At 40.8% G+C, this 19066-nt stretch overlaps 1 protein-coding gene across 1 annotated transcript in view; it reads left to right on the forward strand.

Annotated features, from left to right (window-relative positions):
• The first annotated feature begins 578 nt into the window (after window positions 1-578).
• Window positions 579-19066, forward strand: part of col6a6.S (collagen, type VI, alpha 6 S homeolog) — an 83457-nt gene continuing 64969 nt past the window's right edge. The window contains exon 1 of the mRNA XM_041567543.1: window positions 579-644. The gene's annotated coding sequence lies outside the window, so the exon portion shown is untranslated. The remainder of the gene's footprint in view (window positions 645-19066) is intronic.

Below are 19066 nucleotides of genomic sequence, written 5' to 3' on the forward strand. Positions count from 1 at the left end.
AATAAAAACTGGGTAAATAGATAGGTTGTGCAAAATAATTAAGTTATTGCTTAACACTCCCTAGTAAAAGATGTTCTTCAGCTGTCACTTTCATTTTTTCGAGGGAAAAGTCCCTATACAGAAACAGGAGATACTAAGATCTGCAAATGTAGAACATTTAATTTCCCAATATGGGGCGTGACAATTAACAAAAGTACACAGCCAGGAGTGAAGAAGATTCCATGTTTTAAATGGCACCATCCTGTCATCAAAACCAGAGCTGTGGAGTCAAAGTCGTGGAGTCAGAGTTTGAAGCAATTTTGGGTATCTGGAGTCAAAGTCGCCAAAAATGTTCTGATTCTGTTCTAGCACCTGTTTTATGATAATTGAAAGCAACATGTAGTTCTGGATTAGTGACTGAGATTATATATTTTGAATGAGTTCCATTATCCCTTTTTCTTGAAACAAATGGAAATGATTAAATTAATCTTTCCAAAGAAATTCCAAGGAATCACATATGCTGAAGTTTATAATAATAAGAAGGCGTGTATCTGCAAATCTGTTTGTCAGTGGGAGGGAGCTAAATCTTGGTTTAAATGTGATACTAGGGTTTCGTTTTTGTAAGCACTTGTTTGGTATACTCTCTCATTTTCTTCTTGCTTCCTGTAAGTACCATTGCAATGCTTTTTTTAATTAGAAATAACGATGCTTAATTTGCTAAGAATATTTTGCACAAGTATAGGGCAATGCACAGATGATGATATATACAGCATGAACTGAAATGAATCCATTGCTTCCTTAGGATGTCTGAACTCGAAGAATTTATCTGTATATCTGAAAGTCAGGGGTAACATTAAATATATAATATTTTTCTGTTATATGGTAAATTAGAACAAAAGGAAGAATTTAAAGTGCTTTTATAATGTGAACAAAACCATGCCTAGAAGTGTGGTTTTCTTTTTTTTCTTTTTTGTTTATGTGTTATAATATGACAAATAGAATGTATTGACATTATTATAATTGTAGATACAACTACTTACTACTACTTTGTATGATTTTGTCTTATTACATTAACACGATTCATTCGTTTTGGACAATGATAGCTTTATTACACAAAATAAATGCATATGTACATCTTACAAATGTCTTACTAATGTCATTCTTAGTATGTTGTTTTACATTTTATGGCTTGTTTTAGATGGTTTTAATAGTATATGTCAGATTCTGATACTGAAGAGTTAACAGAATAAATTAGTACTGGCTGGAAGATGCTAAGTTAAGCCACATGCATTCTTCTGTTTCTGGCTGATAGAAGTCAGGGGTATTCTGTACAGATGTAATACTCCCCAAGGAAAAAAAACAGTACAATTTTGTGCAATAACTATATAATTTTTTGTAGAAAATAAATGAGATATAATACTTTTATAAGGCCTATTGCACACCTTGTAATGTTAGCCCAAGCAAGCTTTTCCAGGTGGTTCCTGCTTGTCACTACCACCATCTGCCATTCAGAGCATTTCCTGTTATTTTGAACATGGAGTAAAAAACAAAAAACTTTTTGAGTTTGCTACATATAGCGTTATGGAAGCCAAATGCCAGATTTGCTGTCTAAAATTCTGTTAACCAGTTGGGAAGTGCAAGTGGTAGATATAATTGATGTGGGGGTCGACACAGGACTAACCCGTCCGTATGTTACCCATTCCTGACCCTAAAATTCCAAGCCTTCATACTTCTAGGCCCGAACCCAACCTGTCCTGCCCCAAGGTCACCCAAATGTACAATAGGAAGATTAGTTTAAACATGTTAAATTCACCATTGCAATTATCCATAACAAGCAATCAGTTCTTTCTTTAAGTTCCATAATATTCCATTGCACCCCTTAGTGCTCTAAAGAAGATGACCAAAAACTCAATTACAGCTAAAGGAGAATTTACAAATCAAAATGTTGCCTAGTAACACTGATTATTATTATTGCGACTTGATTTTACAGTCCAATCAAACAACAAGAGGGATATAGTTAAGTTTAAAGGAATTCTCATTGGAGTATTCTAATGGTATCACTCTCCCTGAAATGCTGAGGAAAAGTTTAATCTAGAAATGTTACTTTGAGTATACAACTCTGATGTTGCTGCATTACAGCTCTCTGGGTGCAGGGATTGAATGCCGATCAAACTGTGATACAGGCAGGGGCATATTTGCTCGAGTGAAGGAATAGAAGAAAAAATACTTCGAATTTCGAATGTTTTTTTTTGGCTACTTTGACCTACGACTTCGAATCGAACGATTCGAACTAAAAATCGTTCGAGTATTCAACCATTCGATAGTCTAAGTACTGTCTCTTTAAAAAAAATCTTCGACCCCCTACTTAGCCACCTAAAACCTACCGAGCATCAATGTTAGCCTATGGGGAAACTCCATGGATTAGGATCTTTGTATATAGGGATTCTGACAAATCAAATGTTTGCGGGTGTATTTATACCTGAATTTACATTTTTAAAAATAAAAAACACCATGTGTGTCGTTGCCCTAACTTGAGTGGATCAAATACAGGAAAACAGTATTATAGTGCAATTTTGCACATAAAGAATCTATGTTAGCTTCTGTCATGCTTAAATTGTTGCAAATATACTTTAGAATGCATACCTCCCAACTGTCCTGTTTTTCAGACGGGACAGTCCCAATTTTGACAAGTCAGCCCGCAGTCCTGGATTGTTACTGAAATGTCCAGACTTTCTCTTTGATCTCCTGCAATGCACAGCCAGAAAAAAAGAAACTTAAAAGAGCCCAGAACATGCGACAGTTGCTAAATTTTGTAAAATAAACATGTTAATTAGGGGGTGTGGCCAAAATGGGCATGGTTAAAAAAATCCACACGGAGCGCGGCAAATCTTTTTTGTCCCTCTTTCTATTACCAAAATGTTGGGAGGTATGAGAATGTAGAAGATCTCAATTTACTGGTATTGGTGTATTTCAAATACCTTTCAGAATTGACTCTACTATGTTGAAGTTTATAGTTTATTTCTCTGCATCTCTGAGGGAGGCTGTCACTAACTTTGGTCGGACATAACTTTCGTACGATTGCTGTCAGGGGCAGAACATCGGCTGATCTGTTCTTTTCTACTTTATTTGTTCTGAATGGTTAGTGGCAGGTCGGGAGATGGGGAAGTCCGATAGTACGATGATTCGTACGATCGGATCGTTGCGTCTATGGCCAGTTTAAGGTTGAGGGCACCCAAGGCAAACCCCCACTCCACCCTAACTCTCAATAGTATCCTCAACCCCACCGCACAACTTCGAAACTGAAGCTCTCTGTCCATCAGTACATCAGATGGTACCCCTCTAGGTTTTGCTATTAAACATATTTTGCTTAATCTAAGGAAGTTGTTGCTAGCAGCAGGAGGGCCCACTGTAGAAGATGTGCAAATAAAAGTACAGTTCGAAGGAACTTGCAGCTCCACTAACCACAGGCCTGGACTAATTCTGTTGATTCTGACAAGTGCTAGAGGGGCTGCTATAAGATGCCATAGACAATCACTATTTGGGGGGCTGTTTGGGCCTCCGTGTACCCGATATGTCAGAGCCTGTTTTGAATCCCAGTTGGGACCTGGAGAGACAGCGGTAGGACATGGGCTGCTATTACCACTGCAGAGATAATGCTGTACTTGTCACAGTTATGACTATATACAGTACTGTGGTAGAATGAAAGAACACCCCCAGTTCTTATTTCAGTCCAGACGCTGAGCTGAAAGGATCTCTTTGCTGGTGTGATATAAGTTACACACAATTTTAACTAATTGTATTGGGCAATATAGATTTAAAGAAAGAGAGAGTAGGAGTTGCACATGACACTATACAGTATGTCTCCTTTAAGCACCTGTATATTGCTTGGTGCTTTCTGTTTTTGCTACTCATTTTTCTGCCTGCCCTGCCTTCTGCCTATTTCCTGTTTTGGTTTTTTTTTCTTTAGTAGTCCATTGTCAGCACCATACTTGTGTATCCTTTCCCGCTGCAGTGCTGTGGGTTATTTGCTGGTATTGACATTGAAAGTTCTGGTGCCCTGAAAGAGCATTGGTGAAGACCAGTACTAGTAGAGGTTCTAAGACTATGGGGTGTCTAAGATAAGACAGTGGCCACTCTTTGGTTCCTGTAAGCATTGGCATTACAACTCGCATCCCCAAAGAAAACGGCATTAGCAAATAGACATTATTAGTATGTACAATAATTGCTTGGACAATGAAGATATGCTGAAACTAAAGGTGGCCATACAGGGGCAGATTAAAGCTGCAGATATCGGTCCTTTAGACCGATTCAGCAGCTTATCTGCCCATGTGTGGGGGCTCCAGACGGGTCCTCCCGATCGATATCAGGCCAAAAATCGGGCAGATATAGATCGGTCAAGTTTGATTTTTCGTACAATCCAGGACCGCATCTGCTAGTTGATGCCGCCCATTTGTAGTATTGTATTCCGATCGTTCGGATTCATCCGATGACGCCCAGCCGTTATTGGGCATATCGGGTTAAGATCTGCTCGTTTGGCGACCTTGCCAAACGAGCAGATCTTATAGTGTATGACCACCTTAAGGCTACTTCTCCAAGCAAGCACTATCCTAAGTTGCACCAGAGTGGTAAGCTATCATTGCTTGGAACATTTAACATGTAGTTGGGGCATCCAGGAAGCTTCCAGAACCACCCAGATGCAAGTATTAGTCCTCAATATAACATATCCACTATTTATTCTTTCTATAGTTTGGTATTTTCAGCATTCAGCAACAATCATTTAAACCAAGAACAGAATCAAGTGTGAACAGGGCAGGCAGGATTCTCACTGCAACTTCTCTAGCACTAGCCTTAGAGGATAGAAAAAACATTTTACCATCCTTTGTGGTAAAGTTTCATGGGGCGTTTCATCACTTGTGTGAAACTTTTACCCATAGGTGACAAAATGATTAGAAATTCCTTAACATTGAATAGCATTATAATCGCTCTATCCTTGCCATGCTCTCACTTCTATCGCCTAAAATGCTCATTCCCACATTTTCAAACAGCAGAGTGAGTGCGCTGCAGCATTGTCCAAGAATTCATCGCTGATGTTCCTTTCATACATTAACCCTTGAAAATTTATGAGAAAATGTTTGGAGTTGTTGTCCAATTTATGATCTCTGACAGCCCTACATTGTAGTGATGTAATGAACCTCATAATACTTCGACTATTTAAAACAGCACTGTTACCATCAAAATATTCTGACTGGTGTGATTTATGATACACAATTCAAAGGGAAAAATAAAACTTTTATTATATTATGTTTTTGTTGAGACAACATTGGAAACAACATAAGATTTTTTTTAACAAAGGACCATTTTGGGAGCTTTTAGCGTCATGTTTTAAATGAGCAACAACAAGGCATCTGAAACCAAGCCCACTGACTTGTATATAAATCTCCTTACAGTCGCTTGCAGGTGAATAACATGCAAGTCGATGGTTGCGTCAGATGCCAAGTCTTTGAGCCCCATGACCTCTGTATCTTGGCCTAAAGAAGAATGGCATATCATAGGCATCTGTGCAGGACAAACTTTTGTGACCAGCACATACTGTAAGAAATAGGGATGCACCGAATCCACTATTTTGGATTCGGCCGAACCCCCAAATCCTTCACAAAAGATTCGGCCGAATACCGAACCGAATCCGAACCCTAATTTGCATATGTAAATTAGGGGTGGGAAGGGGAAAACATTTTTTACTTCCTTGTTTTGTGACAAAACGTCACGCAATTTCCCTCCCCGCCCCTAATTTGCATATGCAAATTAGGATTCGGTTCGGCCAGGCAGAAGTATTCGGCCGAATCCGAATCCTGCTGAAAAAGGCCGAATCCTGGCCGAATCCCGAACCGAATCCTGGATTCGGTGCATCCCTAGTAAGAAAGGAGCTTGCTGCCAGAGCACCCAGGAATGGAAGAATGAAGGCATGCAGTAACATTCTAGTACTTGCTGGGTGAAAGACTGGTCCAGAAAATAAAAGAAAGGTCAGCTATGGACAGAAGTTAAAAGAATTTATGGTTACTGGTGGAAACAACTTTTGACCTAAACTAACAGCAGTCTGTAGTTTCTTTTGGAGTTGTGTCAAAACAGAATGCTCCTAATTTCCAAAAAGTATATTCAACTCACAGGCTTCAGCTGTCCTCAATAAGATAAAGGCACTGTAATTTTCAATGATGTCTGGATACCACAAGTGCCAAACTTCTGCCAAACTTTATTAAAGCATTAACCACAGCTTAGGGAATGTGTTAAAGGGAAACAAAACCTTCTATATAAGTGCTGCTCCATTGCTGAACTATTGTTAACTAAGCAATTATGCAAGATCTTGACTAAAGAAATAAAGCTTGTGTTAGAACCTACCTTATTAGTTAATATGAACAAAAGCAAAATTCTCATTACATTTTTTGAAAAGGATGAAGGCAATTTAAATAAATGAAATATGTTTTTCTTTGCTTGCAAAATAATTGAAGACAAATAATTGTACAAAGTAATACATGATCTTGACAAATGTTTGGTTTGTATCCATCGATCACTGAACATGGGATTCAGTAGAGTAAGAAAAGAGGGAGCTGTACTGGGAGAAAGATGACAAAATAACAGCTAGGTGTGTCCTAGTCATTTCCCATTTCTATCCCCTTGTCCACTAAGTCACAAGAATGGGAATGTTAAAGGAGAACTAAACCCTAAAAATGAATATGGCTAAAAATGCCCTATTTTATATCGTGAAATGATTGCACCAGCCTAAAGTTTCAGCTTCTCAATAGTCCTGATCCAGGACTTCAAAATTGTCACAGGGGGTCACCATCTTGGACACTCACATGCTCAGTGGGCTCTGAGCAGCTGTTTGCCTGTAATATAAGATGCTACAGGGCAGATTATTTAATTCTGATGCTAGTTGCACTGGTTTCTGAGCTACCATGTAGTAATTATCTTTATTAATTACTAATCAGCCTTATATTGTGCCATTTATATTCTATATGTACTGTATATTGCAAGTGGGTCCCTAAGCTTAGTAAGTGAAGCTGTATGTTTTGATTTGCTGTGTTTTTAAACTCCCAGTGCTGTGAAAGTACTGTAAATATACAACGCTGAGCTTAAGGTAAATAAGTGAGTGGTTAGATTTGCAAGCACTTGGAAGGCAGCAGAGAGAGCCACTCACAAGAAAGCTGCTGCAGACTTTAGCTTGATCCTTGATATGATAGCTTACTAGACCCAGTGCAAACTCTGCAACATGTATGATTTTAATACTACTAATACATACTTCCCAACTGTCCCATTTTGAGTGAGACAGTCCCTCTTTTAACAGCTAAACCCACAGTCCCGTGTTTGTACTGGAAAGTCCTGATTTCTGTGCACTGAACAGCCAAAAAAGATACAATGTTTCTAACTTAATTAGCTCTTGGCAGAGAGCCCAGAATAGATACTTAAGATACATTTATAACAGTTTTGTCTCTTGGGAGAAGTTAGACTCACAGCTTAAAGGGCAATGCAACTTCATTAGTAAAACTGTAATAAAACATAAAACTACAGAAATGTGTTCAAACTTTCATAACCTGGCAAATTTTGTAAAATGGGCATGGTAATTAGGGGTGTGGTCACAAAAAGGGGCATGGTTAAAAATGTTGTCCCTCTTTCCGTTTCCAGAATGTTGGGAGATATGCTACCAAAAGGACATGCCATTTATGAACACCCAATAGTGCAAGTCCATAGATGCAATTTTTTTTGAGCCCTTTCGTGCTTTAGCACTGGCAGAAGAAGCAGCCGAATTCCGAAAAAAATTTGGTTGAATAGCATATCGAATCATAATTCGCATATGCAAACTAGAGAAACAAAGGGTGAAAGAGCAGTGCATGGTTAAAAAATGTTTCACTTCCTTTTTAAGATATAGTTTGGGCAGACACTTGTATTTGGCCAAATCCTGCTGAAAAAAGGTAGAATACTGGCTGAATAATGAACCAAATCCTGGATTTGCGGCATCCTTCGCCCCTAAGCATGGCAATGAATTGCATTAAATTTCATTATTTGCAGGGTCCCTGCAAATCTTCTAACATTTATAAACCAGACATTGGGGCATTGAAAAGCCCTTTTTTGGTCAAGACCAGTTTATGCCTATATACTCCACCATCTGTCCTTTTTGAGACTGTGACGTGGGACTATTTTAATCAGGATCATAGAAGAAATGTGTTATAAGAAAACACCCACAATGCTAGTTGCATTGACAAAATTGTATAACCAGCTTGTAACAATTTAAAGGGGACCTTTCACTCAGATACAAAAATCTGTATATTAAAAGTCCTTTTCAAATTAAACATGATACACAATTTTGTTTTAATTGAAGGGAATGTAAAGGCAAAAAAAAAATCAATCTACTCCTTCTTCACCTAAAAAGAAGCATATCTTCAGTTTAGTCCGGTTAGCAAACCAGTATCATTTCTGTAAAATAATAGATCTTCCGTAGCTTATTTGACATTCCTCTCCACTCCTTCTGGAAGCAGGGCTCTAAGAACCTTTGACAGTCGGCAGGCAGTTGCTCTGCTTTCCAAAGTCTGGTATTTATGTGTTTATTTATGAGGCTTATCTTGATGAGAAACAGTCCCCACACTGCTTTCTCGCCCTTCAGAATGCAGAGCATCTTTGATCCTTTCTCACTATGGCCAGCTGGTGGCCATGAAAGTATCTCAGTGCAGCTTCCAGTGGGAGAGGAGAGGAATGGTAAATGAGCTGTAGAAGATCGATTATTTTACAGAAAGGGTACTAATTTGCTAACTGAAAAGATGTTCTTCTTAGATAAAAAGATAAAAACGCAGTAGATGGATTATTTTTTTTGCCTTTTTTATCATGCCTGTGATAAAGGTATAAATCTGAGCTTTCAATCTTATGTTGACGTCCTATGTCTCAGATACAGCAATCACTTTCACGTTAATTTCTGCACTTCCTATATATTGCTGGCCTCCTCCCATGCTCCCTTCATTCTCAATTTGTATAACTGTGGACCTCCCTTCTGTTGCATAAACAACATTATTGGTAGATGCAAGGCTTGCCTGCGATAGCTATGAGTCCCACTGGGACCCAGGAAATGGGGAATTACTCCCCTTTGGGCACAATCTTTGTGGAAATGCATTTACCAGTTCCTTACAAGTGTAAATAAAGTTTAGTATCTTGACTAAGCTAATAGAAAGCATTTGGAATTATATATCAGGATGGAAATCTCCCTTTAATCTATTCTAAATTACAACAGGGTTTGCAGTACTGTAACTTCCAAAGACAAGTAAAGCTTGCCCCATTTATTGTGACCACCTATTATCCCCCACCAACATGTTGATGCGGATAGGATGTTCAACTCTGTTAAAGTTACAATGTAGCAAGGTATAATGTGTGTATACCAAATGTAATCAGAAAGAGAATGTTATTCAACTACATTGTGAGTTTCAAGTAACTCTGCATTGTAGACAAGCACAAACAACAAGCACATCCAGATATCCCCTTTATTGGGATGGGGGTTGCTTCTGTGAAGCCTTTAGTTAAACATCCATATTGGTGTACCACATGCGCATTTATTACTTGAACATCACTGAATTCTCACTGTGCATGTGCACATCCTACGGGGAGAGGGAATGTGTAAGAATTGGGGGAATTGTATATAATGACAGTTCTGGGGTGAGGTGCAAATCTGGGTAATTCCTTGCAATCTGGGGGAGTTGACAGATATATCCATACAGAGGACAACATTACAGTAGATCAGATTAGTACAATTGTTGTAATTTTAAATACAGCAGCTACAAAGATAATCAACATAGACAAAAAGCTTTTAAGAAATGGTGCTCCCTGTTGTTGTCCATGAGATGTAGTCATTCTAGCTCTGAATATCTGAACAGCACCAGGGCATCCATTAACCAAGGGTGGATAGATAGTGATAATGACACACCAGAAAAAAACGGAAGAGCAGATTTTGGATTTGGACAGCTACTGTATGCACCTTTAAACATTGTTAGTTTAAATAAATATCAGAGAAATCTACTTGGAATTAAGAATAAGGTTAGAACCACACATGGCATTTTCACAGCATAACCAATTGTATGTAAAAAAATAATGCCATGGAGTCATTTGTTTCTTTACAGCAAGCATTTGCCACCTCTTTATAACAAAAGAAGGCTCCAGATTCAACTGCGGATGGTAAACTAGTAAAATGTATGGCTGAGCGCATACTGATTATGAGAAGAATTTGACACAGTTGTTCATCTATCTGGTTAGTGTAGGCAAAATGTTCTCCCAAAAAATACAACTTTAGTGGATCAGCCCAGAGGATTAATTTATAAATGCAAGTGCAATATTGGAATCATTTCACCAAGTTCTTTTTACCATTAATGATGGGTGAATAAATTCACCAGGCATTGATTTGTGATGAATTTCCGTCAAAATTATTTTGACGCCCATTGACTTCAATGCATTTTGTGAATTCACCAAGGGGTCTCTGCTCCCTGACTTATCTCTCTAGAGCAGGGGTCCCCAGCCAACTACCGGGCTGCAGGCTTACTTGAAATGGTCCGCCGAGCCGCAGCGTGCCCAAATTTGACGCAGGCACACAAAATTTGCAGCTGGTGCGACCGAATTTGATCGCATCGCACAAAGTTTATGCCCCCTGGTCCTTGCAAAAAATTAGGGCTTTACACTAGTCCTGGGGCAAAAACTTTTGGGGAGCGCTGCTCTAGAGGTACTGGTCCCTATAAGGCAGAAATACTTTACTGGGCCTTGGTGTACCCAGGCCTGAAAACATCCGGATGGGTCAGCAACCATAAGCCAAAGAGGAAGATCCACCCTTTCTCTTTAACTATACCAAAGTGTGACAGTAAGTGGTTACAACACCTCTTGGCCAATAACTGGGATATGTAAATTATAACTAGCTACATGCGCATCTGCCCAGCAACTAGGGAGATTTGGAAGTGTGGTTTCTGACCACTGATACTTATGGGCTTGTTTGATAAATAAGAGTACCCAGGAATCAGCTGAACCGCCTCTGCCTTACACAAGCAGCACAAATATAGTTGTTGTCTGTAAGAAATAAGGACATCTCTCTTTGTGTATTTATTTCTGTATAATAAAAATCCCATTTTTCTCAAGAATCCACCGCTTTTGAGCCAAAAGGCAAAAAAGGAAATTGCACCCTCTGATCTGCCAAATTCAGCTTTACTTACTACTAATCTAAAACAGACATTGGCTCATAACATTAGTTAGAAGAGTTAAAAATACTATTGGTGAAAATACCAGCGACAGTTCAGTGCTGTGTTCTGTGAATTACATTCACTGGCTCTCTAAATAAAAATAAAGCATCTGTGATATACGATAAGTTGCACTTCCCAATAAATGAAAGAGAGATCTGATACCTGTTATCTACTCACACAATAAATAAAAGCAATTATTAATATTATTAACATGTATTTATATAGCGCCAACATATTGCGTAGCACTGTAAAGTAAATGTGATTATACATCTAAATCACATGAATTATATACATAGAACATATGGAGTTACATACATCACAATCAAAACTGGTACAAAAGGTGAGGAAGGCCCTATGCAAAAGAGCTTACACTCTAAAGGGAAGGGAGTAATACACAAGGTGTGGGAGTGGGCAAGATCGAATTAAGTGGGTGAGAAATGTGGTACTGTATGTGGTGTTCCATTTGGTAGTTAAGCAGAGTGAGGGTAGGCTTCTCGAAAGAAGTGCGTTTTAAGAGATTTCTTGAAAGCAGAAAGGTTGGAAGAAAGTCGGACAGACCGTGGGAGAGAGTTCCAGAGGAGGGGTGAAGCCCTTGCAAAGTCTTGAATGTGAGGAGGTAATGAGAGAAGAGTTGAGTAGCAGGTCAGTAGAGGAGCGTAGTAAGCGGTTGGGTGAGTGTATAGAGATGAGTTCAGAGATGTAGGGTGGGGCAGAGTTATGAAGTGCTTTGAAAGTCAGTGTCATTAATTTGAATTTGATTCTGAAAGGTAATGGAAGCCAGTGCAGGGATTGACAGAATGGTGAGGCAGTGGAGGAGCGGTTGCTGAGGTGTATGAGCCACGCAGCAGTGTTCATTATGTACTGGAGAGGTGACAGTCTCTGGAGGGGAAGGCCAATTAAAAGAGTTACAGTAGTCTAGACGTGATATGATCATGATGACAATCACTGTAAATACAGAATATAGACAGGCCCTTTTTCTTACTTCTCTGTAGGTCGATGATGTATTTGTGATACATCTACAGGTGAATGAAATTTGCTAGGAATGCACACCAGTTTTAAATGCAAAGTATGACCGCCTTGTCGTGATTGTTTTAAAAACTACAATATAATGTAAAGAATTTGTATCCTTACTACAGGGCACCGATGTGTAGCCACCTGGGCTGCATAGATGATATACATATGGTCCAAGGAGTACAAATGTGATGCAACATCTTAGTATTAGCAGTAATAATTATTACTGTGTAGGGTTGCGACCTGTCCAGATTTCACCTGGACAGCCCGGTATTTGGAAGGGTTTCCCTGGTGAAACTTTCCTGGACATTAGAAATAATGACATAATGATCACCATGTCATCAGCCCTGCCCAAGACATCACCAGCCCCACACCCGACTTCACATGCCTCACCTCCAATGTCAGAGGCTCTGCCCCACCCCGCCTTTGAAACCATACACCCCCCTGCCTATTACCCAGAAAAGGTGGCAAATGCAATTTTTGCAACTACAATTATGAGTGGTAATGTCTGTATAAACTCAAAAGATGGCTTTTATATTTAGAATCACCTTACGTCCTGTCCATATTATTTTCCTTTACTTTTCCTATTCTGATGTAAAATAAAGAAAATACAAAAACTACAATAGACCGTTTCCAGTAGACCGGTTGTGAATCAGCCCACTTTGTGCTTTAATGTATGTGCCCACCTTAGATTATAACAAATATAAAATTTGCCATGATTGGTTTTTTAACCCAATTATTTTTAATGTGCCTGCTTGAGTTTGAGTTTATTTCTTCCCAGTATACTCTTTAATCCTTTGAGAATGCTTTCATAAAGATGTAGCTCTATAAACTACATAAAAGTAGAAGTGACCCTCAAAGTATGCTGTGCAAGATTGCATATTTTATCTGTCTTCTTCTGAGTCAAACGTGCCTGCCATTTTCCTGTTTACCCAACACACTACACAGACACATTGCATTTATAGATTCTGTATCTCTGAAGTATGGAGTCACTGACCCTGGCATTCAGAAAGAAGATTGACTGTGAGACTTAAATTTTGTTGTGATTCTTATTTTTGATTGCTTATCTTTTACTTGAGACTCTCTGCTAGCAATCTGATTGTAGTCTACAGTGTACACCCAAGAGTCGGTATAGTTGTTTTAAGGTTGAAAAATGTTTTTATTATAATTGCTTGAAATCAAAAAGTGTGTGTTAAGAGTAAAATGAGCAGACTGGATTACATAGTAAGTTAGGTTGAAAAAAGACACACGTTCATCAAGTTCAACCTTTTAACTTTTTTTTAACCTGCCTAACTGCCAGTTGATCCAAAGGAAGGCAAAAAACCCCATCTAAAGCCTCTCCGATTTGCCTCAAGAAAAAAAGATGCCTTCCTGACTCCAAAATGGCAATCGGACTAGTCCCTGGATCAACTTGTACTATGAGCTATCTTCCATAACCCCATATTCTCTCACTTGCTAAAAAGCCATCCTAAAAAGCTATCTAATGTATCAGCCTGTACTACTAATTCATGAAGAGAATTCCACATCTTTACAGCTCTCACTGTAAAAAAAAACCCTTCCGAATATTTAGGCGGGATCTTTTTTCTTCTAATCGGAATGGGTGACCTTTTGTCAGCTGAAAAGACCTGCTAGTAAATATTTTCTGTCAGGTTGTTTCAGTAGTTTCTGATAGTCTTGTCTATGCAAATAGTTTACCATAAAGCCACATGGGTAGACTTGGGCAAATTGGACCCGCTTAGTAAAAATTCACCGCTGGCAAAATGTTGCCAACGCCATTAAAGTCTATGGATGTCAAAAAAATGTTGACGCACCAAATTTTTTTTTATGTGCGTCATTTTTTTTTGATACAATACAATTCTATGGGCGTAATTTCCACGGTGCTATTCCAAGTGCCACTGTATAACCGGTAAGCTTGAATATTTTCAGGAAGCTGTTGGTATTAGCCTGGAATACTGGCTGATACTGATGCCTGTGCAGTATAGCTAAGCCAGCTTGAGATAAAAGGGTTATCAAGCAATACTTAGCTAATTACAGTACCATTTTAACGGCTGAATAGGTGGAAATAAGATATGTGGGATGATTTTATGCAAATGGGGTGATTTTATGCAATTTCAAAAATGTCAGCTCAGAAGAGGACTAGTCCTTCAGCTAAGAAAAATTCCTCTTTTTACCTGAAGACACTGTTGTATTATCCACTGGTATACAAACATTTTCCGGAATGCTTGAGACCTGGAGTTTTCAGATTTCTGTAATTTGGATCACATAACTTTAAAGAATACTGAGACCCTTTTTCTGTCGTAATTTTCTAAACAGCCCCATTGGTCACTGAACTCAACTAGGCTGACTGATTTCTATCTGAGCAGAGGTACAGAGCATGCCCAGAAGGTACCTCTTTGAGGTCTTCACAGTTATAGAGAGTAACTAAAAGAGCTGCAGAAGACCTGACTGTAATAGTGACACAAAATAAATCTGAATACAAGGAGAAAAGTTTGTTATTCTGGTGGCCGTTCAGAGTAATTTTTTTTTTTGCTCAAAAAAAATTGTTTTATTTTGTTTACCAGATGTACAACAGATATATGCATGGTTGATAGTATTTTACAATTCAAAGTCATATGTATATAGAGTAATGCTTAGCAGTACAGGATCAGGTTCACATGCATGGAAGGTAGCATAATACAGTACAGATTTATAGGTAGGTGCATAAACAACAGTTCTGGGTACTGATAATGTTTGGTTGACAACAAGGGACCTGTAGTTCCAGAGGGCTCTATGTTGCCCCACCCAACCCTCTGTGGCCTAGACCTTACTAACACCGAGAAGAGCATTCTCCATTTAGTTTGGATTTTCAGTCCACCATTGCCAGATATTAATGAACTTGCCGAGGTGACCTTGCTTGGACCCTATTGCATACTCCACTGTGGCAAGGTCCGACATTGCTCTGTGCCACTCCTGTATAGTAGGGGGGGAAATGTCTTTCCAGTGTAGGTTGAGGATTCTCCGAGCTTGGAATAGGGCTTTGGTTATGAAAACTTTCTTGGGGAATTCCAGGTTAGTGTTTAGGTCCAGAGTCAGTAGGCATGACCTGGCCAAACAATCACTCCACCCAGGGGCAGCCCTTGTTAGCCAGTCACAGACATCTCCCCAATACTGTCTAATGCTCGCACATTCCCAGAGTGTATGAAACAGGGTGGCTATTTCTGTCCCGCACCTTGGACATATTGGGGATGGAAGTACCTTCATTTTGTATAGTCTCTGTACAGTAAAGTATGACCTGTGTATTAGGTAGAGCTGTTGTAGGTGGTGGCGAGGAGACATGGAGACCAGACGTGGCGTGGTCAAAAGCCATTTCCATTGTTCATCAGTGATGTCCCCTAGGTCTGTTTCCCAAGTCTCTCTAGTTGGGAAGGTCCTATCATTGTGTGTTTTTTCCTGCATTCGTTTATAGAGTTTAGAAACCTTACCCCTTTGGTTGTGATCTGCTAGTATGTCCATTATTGGTGAGTTTGCTAACTGAATATGTTGCTTGGAGGATTGGGATGTTAAGATAGAGCTCAGTCTGTGATGCATTAGCCATTGTGCTTGGGGGAGGTTTCTCTCGCTCTGGAGTTCTTGGAAGGTCCTGACGTTACCTTCGGACCACACATCTTCAAGAGTGGTGAGGCCTAGATCTAACCATACCTGGGGTGGGTTAAAGGGGACTAAGCTTGGAAATACCCCGTTGCCCCATAGGGGAGTCTGTGGCAAGAGGTTCGTATATTGGATTGTTGCATGGGCTAGGTGCAGGATTTTCCCCTGCAGTTTAGATAATGAGGAGACTGGGCCTCTGGGTTTTTTCACCAGGAGGGCTAGCCAGGGGTGTTCTGGACATTGTGTGGCCTGGGTCCACATGTTGTAGAGAGGTGGGGAGATTTTCTGATGCAACATGGGTGAGATATGGGTAAGTTGAGCGGCTAGATAGTATAGGTGGAGGTCGGGAAAGGCCATACCTCCCTGGTCTCTCGCTCTCATCAGGTTTGTGAGGCGAAGCCTAGCTCTCGACTTGCCCCATATGAATTTGTTCAACAACGTATTGATTTTCAAAAAAGTTGCCTTAGGGATGTATACTGGGGAGTGCCATAGGGTGTACAGGAGCTTAGGTAGTATGAACATTTTTGTCAGGTGGATTTTACCTGCAGGGCCCAGTGGAAGCGAGCTCCAAGATTTACATTTGTCTTGCACACATCCTATCAATGGGTTCACGTTGAGTGCCTTGAACTGATCTAGGGGGAGTGCAATTTTAACTCCTAGGTACGTGAACTCAGAGGCAATATGGAGGGGGCAGGTGGTTGGAGGCCCTGCTCTGCCTTGTTTGTCTACCAGGAAAAGCGTTGACTTGGTGCTGCTGGTAATTAACCCTGATTTTTCCCCAAAGTCGTGCGTAAGTGTCATCAGGGCCTCGACAGAGGGGCCCGTGTCCCCCAGGTATACCAGGGTGTCGTCAGCGTATAGCTGGATTTTGTTGTCTGGCCCTCTGCCACCTAGGCCCCTGATTTGAGGGTGGAGCCTGACTGCCTGGGCAAAAGGTTCGATGGCTATGGCAAACAGCAGGGGGGACAAGGGACAGCCCTGCCGCGTGCCCCTGGTCAGGGAGAAACTGGGGGTTGAAATAGAGTTAATACGGAGCGTGGCTTGAGGGGACTTATATAGGAGTTTAACTCTTGCAATAAATTTAGGGCCCAGACCAAAGCTCTCCAGCACACGCCACAGGTATGGCCATTCGACTGTGTCAAATGCCTTGGCGATATCTAACGAATCTATAGCTCTGTGGCCTGTGCTGTTGAGTGCCTCCTCAAGAGTGAGATATAGCCTTCTGGTGTTTAGGGCCGGGGTTTTTCCTGGGATGAATCCTATTTGGTCCGGGTGGATTATTTCGGTGATCACTTTGCCTAATCTCTTAGCCAGGACTTTAGCGTATATTTTTACGTCGGCTGTTAGCAGTGATATGGGCCTGAATGATTCGCATTTTTGCGGGTCTTTGCCCGGCTTGGGTAGGAGAATTATAGCTGCCTCATACAGGGATTCGGGGAAATGCCCCTGTTGGAGTGCGTCACGATAAAGTTGCAGAAGTAGGGGGGTTAGGGTTCTGCCATGCCTCTTATATAGCTCGATTGGTATACCATCTGAGCCAGCGGCCTTGCCCAGGGGAAAGGAGTCAATTGCCTCTTGTATTTCACTGCTTGAGATTTCTTCCTCTAGGAAGTCACTGAGCTCCCGTGGCAGTTTTGGGAGCCCCAAGGGGGTTAGGAATGTTCTTATCTCATCGTCTGAGGCTTGCAGTTTGGAGGCATATAGGTCTTTATAGAAGCATACCAATATTTCTTTTATTTTGTCTGGGTCTGACTGAAGGTTACCTTCGTGATCCCTCAGAGCTGGTATGGGTGGGGGGATGTGTGTGCTTTTGCTAGGTGGGCCTGCCCGGTTTTTCCCCATGTTCGTAAACATCGATCTTTGAGAAGAAGTGTTTACGCTGGGCTTTTTGGGCTAGGTACTGCGAGTATTGCTCTTGGGCTTCTCTTAGCTGCTTAAGGGCCTCAGGGGATGGGTTTTCAGCGGCCTGGGTATCTAGCTGGGAGACTTGTTTTTCTAGGGCCCTTTCTGCTTGTCGGGATTGGGCTTTGTATGCTGAAATTTCAGCTGATATAGAGTTTCTAAGATAGGATTTTAGGGAATCCCAAAATGGGAGAATTAGGTCTACACTTTGGTTTAGCTCCAGATACTCCTGTAAGTATCCCTCTACTGCTTCCACGTTATCTAATATATTTAACCAGACTGGGTTAATCGTAGGTCTAGGTCGTTCAATTCTATAGGGGAATTGCAGACGTATTTGTAGGGGGGCATGGTCTGAAATGCCTCTGGGCAGATAACAGGTTTGCCTCACCATTGGGATCGCTAGGGCATTGACAAACACCATGTCAATTCTGGAGAGAGCATAGTGTGACGTAGTGAAGCAAGAGTATTGCCGAGAGTCTGGGTTGGCTTGTCTCCATGGGTCGAACAACGCCATTGATGACATGAACCTGTTCAGAACTGTAGTGGAAGGCGAGGGGGTAGCCTGGTTTCTGTGCATCCTATCTATATTAGGGGACAGAACCTCATTAAAGTCACCAGCTATTATAGTGAGTGCATGCGGATGTTGCACTAGTAAGCCGGCTATGGTCCGCAGCACTGTTGGTTCGAACGGGGGAGGAATGTATACATTCACCAGCAATACCTCGTTTGTATATATATAGCAATGGAGGAATATGTATCTTCCCTTTTGGATCAGATTTAAGGTTGATGAACCTGAAGGGGACTGCTTTGCCTATCAAAATCGAAACCCCTGAGGAGTGTGTGGAAAAGGTGGCATGGAAGGCCCATCCAATCCAAGGCCTTTTGAGGGACAGGGTCTTAGACCCCACCAGGTGGGTCTCCTGCAAGAAGGCAATTGCTGTGGAATGGGATTTTAAGAAGTCATGGACTAGCCTTCTTTTAATTGGGTCGTTTAGGCCCCTTACATTCCAGCTTGTTAAGGCCACTGCCATTTTCCTTTAGAGTTGTGGGCATACCATACAAATATCAATACATTGTTGCACATATCAAACAAACATTTTTGAGCTAACTGCGTAAACTTGTATAAACCTGTCACCCCCTTAAAACCCCCCTCCCCCTTCCGCCCAATCCCCAACTGAGGGCAGAATTTGTACCAAAACCAAAAAGTGGTGAAAAGACATCTCATGTGGGGTAAAGCATACCACCGTAGTGAGCTGTGCTAAACAACGTCTGTTGGGGATATCTTCTGGAGAGCA

Source organism: Xenopus laevis, chromosome 6S (assembly GCF_017654675.1).
Source record: "Xenopus laevis strain J_2021 chromosome 6S, Xenopus_laevis_v10.1, whole genome shotgun sequence".
NCBI classification, from domain to species: domain Eukaryota; kingdom Metazoa; phylum Chordata; class Amphibia; order Anura; family Pipidae; genus Xenopus; species Xenopus laevis.